Below are 5,960 nucleotides of genomic sequence, written 5' to 3'. Positions count from 1 at the left end.
CTGTCTAAAGAATGTGTGTGATTGAATGTGTAAATGCATGTGTGTGTGTGTGTGTGTGTGTGTCACATAGAAGCTGCTATAGTGTAACTTTCATACAAAGAGAAGGAAAAAGAGATTAACCTCTTAAAGCACTTGAGAAACTATTCTTCTTACTGAAGTGGACAGACATTGTTCCAGAAAGCATGGCTCTAAAGAGAAAGACCTGAGCTTTACACAATCAAAGGATAACCCCCAGAATGTGTTCAATTGCTAAGTGTGTTATATGAAACCTTGACTTACTGTAGGCCTACACCAATTAATCTAGATTCACGAAAAGAATATCAAAGCAGTATATTCAAGTGGTTTAACATCAAAGCCTTGTTCGTGACAGCTCTTGCTTTAGAGTGACACCAATAACCATGAATCATGTTTGTTTGGAGAAGAAAAGACAGCGAGAAAGAGATAGCGAGGGAGATAAAGGGAGAGGCAGAGAGAAAAGAAGAGAGAGGTGTGCGTGAGAGAGATTGAAAATAAAGAGAGAGGGATAGAGTCTGTGTGCATGAGCGAGAGAGAGAGAGAAAAGAGAGTGATAGAGAGAGAGAAAGCAAGTGCTTTTCTGAACTGGATCTCTCCAGGTGTTGTGGCTGTGAACCGACATGCTTGGCTCGGACTGCCTGGGGCTCAGTCTCAGACCAGGTGGAAGATAGTCACTACAAAAGACATGGCGCAGCCAACTGCTGCTCCTGCTATTAATTAGAACATGACACCAGGCATCTCAGTCCTTATCTCTCATTCCCTCTCTCAAGATCTCTCTCTGTATCAATCCTCTCCCTTTTCCCTTATCTCTCTCTCTCTCCCTCTCTTTTTCTTTACATCTCTATCTCTCTCTCTCTCTCTTTTTCCAACGGTGGCTTTTGTTTGACCTCCGAAGACTCATCAATGTGTCTCCAAATTCCTGGAAAATCATAAATATATATATTTTTTTCCTAATGAACCTTATTTCTGGTATAGGTGGTGCCAAAGTTGTGTCCAAGTAATCGTTGGACGTTAACACCTTACAGATGATGCGTGTGTTTAGGAAGTTGGATTGGAGTACTGTGTCCACACATGAAAAATTAACTTGTAGGCTTGGTTTTAATAGTGGCGGTAATTAGTAATGCCAACTACATTAATCAACCTAAACCTCTGACTATTTACAGTACTTCAAATGACTTCAAGCCTATGTTTGGACTTTTCTTGTCAAATAAAGCATAAACAAATACCCTAGAACTATTTTTATAGAATATATATTTTTTTTAAATTCAGACAAATTCAGCTGAGATGGGAAACATTTTATTCTCATTAATATTTACAATTAATAATTACTATTTTATCAAATGGATGTATCCCACTTACTAATGCATAGAATATGCATATCATTTTAAATATTAGTTTGATTCTAACTCGAAGATGTCAAACTGTATTTTTCTTTGTCATGAGATGTTAGATCATTCCCTTCCATAATTCAGTTTTTAATGCATTCTATTCAATCGTTTTTTCTGACATTTCATTAAAATTAAGGGAATTATTATGGACAACCCACAACATGATTTTAGACATTTTCCAGACCACTGTAATAACGAACATTTAAGGAAATTAAAATAAAAATGTAACAATCTTAATAGTAACTTAATAGTGAATATGGTGATAATAGAATAAATAGTAGAATAAATAAGACAGTTGAATAGAATGTAGTTAGTCTTTGTTCCATTCCGATACAGATCAAATTCTGCTTCCTGAGGAGTATAGTCAATTCAATTCCCAAATCAATATTTTAATAAATTGCATGAATTAATGTGATGACGATAGATAAAAGGATAAGTTGATCAAATTAAGGTGCACCCAAGTCTTTGAACTGTTATTACTATTAGGCTGATTGTTCTAGCCATCATATATTTCCCCATTATCGATCATTCCATATTAGTAAAATGATTGCATTTCGTATTTCAAATTTGTCCAGTACAGTATATTTAACGAATTATGTCAGCGGAAGGCCTCCGATAAGTAATCAATTTTGGTGGTGGGGGGTTCTGTTTGAGGCAGTTTATATGACAATTCCATGTACTACAGGTTCTAAATGAACGAGGCAGGCCTCCACTGTCTGTTCTCGTCCCCCATACTCCCCTTTCCTCCCCTCCGCTCTCCCCTCCTCCCCCCCGCTCCGCTCTGCTGTCTAGTCGCCAGTTGCCATGGCAGCAGCAGCTGTATCTGCGGACAAGGGTGGAGGACACTCGGGCTGGCATTCTCTCCACCTTTCCCTAAACCCCTCCTTAACCCCCCCCCCCCCCTCCCTGTGCCCGGCTCCTGACCCGCTGGTGAACCTGGCTGGGGGTCAAAGGTCAGGTGGCTCGAAGCAACGTTGTGACAGTGAAGGATGACATGGGAGAGAAAGAGAAGGAGACGCACCACACAGATGGAGAGAAGAGATGAGGTGAGGATGGGCTGAGACCACATCTGATTACTGTCACTGACAGGATTCTGTTTTGAGGGTTAGAAAATTGAGTCTGTTTTTCCCAGTAATCCTTCTAAAATGGAGGCACGGTGCAAAAGAACTTTAAAACTAAATATTGTGGTTTTATTTTAACATTGTCAAAAGGTGAGTTTGGATCTGAAATTGGAGGGGCCCTGAACATTAAAAGATGGATTTCCTGTGATTTCCACTTATTTGTTTATAGATTGTGTGTGTGAGCTGGTTGTTGTTGTTGGTGTGATGTCTAGTCTGCTGTGACTACAGGTATGTGTGGACGTTTTTATCTGCACGTGTTTGCCTGTGGTCATCGGGGAAGAGCTGGTCAAGGAGGTCAAGTGAGTTGACCTCCTGCATGTCCACCTCAGAGGGGTCAGACAGTTTAGTTTAGGGTCCTGAATGACCTCCATTTCCCCTCATCTTGTGTACTGCATATCATGAGAATAATCTTCTTTACCATTCCTCACATTATATATTTTTAAAAAATCTGATTAATGTGGATACAGTAGGGACGTGGCTTTGCCAGTGATCTATACTAAATACATTAAGTCAAAAGGGGAAATGAAATTAAATATGATTTTTAATAAAATTTTTGAAATTTCCTCAATATACACATTCCCTGCCAAGGTACTGGAATATCTGTAAGTTCGGGAGCTAACATTTACTTATAAACAAAACGTATATCTTGGATTGGCTCAGTTGGTGCATTAATAGGTAATGAGGTATGTTTTGAATGACTACTATTGCAGACTTTGTTTATCGTATAAAACATGGTTTTGCCTTCAACTCTGGCCCTGTTTGGGTTATGGCACTCTCTGATTGGAATCATCTTTGTTAGTCAAAAGATATTTCACCTGTGCTTGGACAGCTGATATTTAAGAACTGCTGACACAGTGTTTTAGTCGGAAAAAATAGAAAGATTCAGAGACCGGAACACTTTTTCTCTAGTACTTTGTGCCATAATAAACCGGAGACTGTTTGCTTTGCTCCACTTATTATTGGACTCTACATCTCTGTACCCAATACATACAATTATTTGCGAGGTCCCTCCACTGAGCAAATATTTCAGGCAGAGCTTAAACCTCAAAGGCCAGTACCTCTCAAAGACGGAAGCTAAAAAAAAGCAAACACTGAATATCCCTTTGAGCAAACAGTACACCCGTTTTACTTGAAAATGCACATAAATATTTGTCTGTGACCTGGAATTTTAATTCAGTTAGGCCAGTGTGCCCAGGAAAAAGATTCTTGCTGAGTGTGAAGCCAAGGTGAGATTATTGACCAGACTTCAGATGGTGTATCAACACACCCAGGCTCCCGCGATGATACTTGTGTCATTCCATCTGTCCTCATGACACAGATGAGTTCACTGGCTGGGCAAAAACTCAGGACAAATCTACAGCGTTGTGGGGTTAGGGTTAGGGGAACTCAACGGGATGAATGAGGAAGTCTGAACTAAAGGTAATTATTTCAAGGCAGGTATCTTATTTGCACACTGGCAGTGAACAAGTACTGGCAGGAAATCAAAACAGCGCTTGGTGCTATTGTCTTTATTTTTAAGCACACGGGTCGCTCCATCGAGGTTAGGGTCTACGTGTCGTCTTCAAGGCCAAGGGCTGTGGGAATGTTCCGGATTAACAGAAACAGAAAGAAGCCATCTTATTAGAACACAAGAAAAATAAATATAAAAATGTATATATTTCTTTGTGGCTGAAAATACGATAAAAAGGTGTCTTTAAAGGATTTTGCTCAGTGGGTCTCTGCAGTCAAATTCCTAGAGGTGACGGAGACTAAGTCTGCTTTCAATCAGACCAGAAACCAGCAGACAAATTCGCCTCTCAGCAGACCAACAGACAAAAAAAAACTTGGAAGTTGCTTAACAAGAATACAGTTAATGTTCTTTTGCATTGTTATAGTTTTGACTTACATTTGCTTTAAATCCATAGAACATATCTGTCTAGCAATGGGCAACAATCAACATGACAGACCTAGAAGAATTTTAGAAAGAAATATGAGGAAACTAGTGAAAAATCCAGGTTTGGAAAGCTTTGGGAAAACCCAAAAGACTGACATGTTGTTTCTAAAATGTAATCAGCTGTCAATACATCTAATCAAGATACTGTGCATAATTGTACATAATAAAAATGTATAATGTTTCCCAGACTTTCACATTACAGAGAAGTGTGTAGATTCTCCATACATATATATAACAATTCAATATAAATATAAATACTAGTTTGTTAAACAATAAAATGTGAAGCAATCATATTTGCATATGTTAAATTAATTTACCAATCCCATTCAGGTTTGGTAGCAGTATTGGCCTTGTGTTAAAATCTCAACATATTTGAATTACATCACAGAATGCCATTGTATTAGTGGATATTATTAAAGGTAGGCCAGAAGAATTAGCCTATGGTACACTGAACAGTAAAGTAAATGCAGCACAGTGTTCGTTACATTTTTCAGGAGCAGAAATAGGCAACAGGAACCTCTGTATTCCAAATCATTTCAAATTCATAGATTAAGGCAATTGACAGATTTACTATTAAACTGTAACTCAGTAAAATATTAATATTGCATGTTGCATTTCTATTTTTCAGTCAGTATATATTGAATTGTACAGCAAATAAGTACATGCATTCACAACCTCCCTTCAAAAAGACAGAAAGCACATTTGTCTCAACAACACCCTGAAGCTAACAGCACCCCCTAGTGGTCTTGGTCTCTAACAACACTTTAAACCGTGTAGACCAGAGGTGTCAAACCAGTTCCGCTGAGGGCCGAATGTCTGCAGGTTTTGGGGTTTTCCTTTAAACAGATTCTAAAAAAACAGGTGAGGGTAGAACCTAACCAATTAGTGACCTAATTAACCAATCAAGTACGAGGTGAGAGCGAAAACCGGCAGACACTCGGCCCTCCGTGGAACCGGGTTGACACCTCTGATGTAGACTCTGAGTAAAGCACCAGCAATGCAACAAATCTTACTCTTATCACTGTTTCTTTCAAGCTCTTTTTTGTATATCAGACAGTTCCCTCAGACAATATCATTAAATAATTCAACTGCATTTCAAACAAACTTTATCACTTGTCTTGTGTATTTGTGTGTGTGTGTGTGTGTGTGTGTGTGTGTTCATGTTTTATTAACCTAGTCATGACCGAAAACCCCCACTAGGATAGTAAAACAATGAAAATGTGACCTTGTGTGGACCTTGCTAACAGCTGCTAGACCACGGCCATTGCATCACTATAGAAAGGTGTGTGGGTGGAGTGAATTTATTTTCCGGCCTTCCACACACTCAGGGCGCGACACACCTCACCCTCGCACTGCGGCAGGAACATTCTTTTTCATTTGTGTGTCTTTCAGATGTCTTGTCCTCTTTGTCACCCATTTTCCTTGTTCCACTCTGTTACACCCCTACTCATCCACACACACACACACACACACTCACTCACATGCACATATACACACTCTGCT

Source organism: Esox lucius, chromosome 12, assembly GCF_011004845.1.
Source record: "Esox lucius isolate fEsoLuc1 chromosome 12, fEsoLuc1.pri, whole genome shotgun sequence".
Taxonomy (NCBI): Eukaryota; Metazoa; Chordata; class Actinopteri; order Esociformes; family Esocidae; genus Esox; species Esox lucius.
This window is presented reverse-complemented; position numbering follows the sequence as displayed.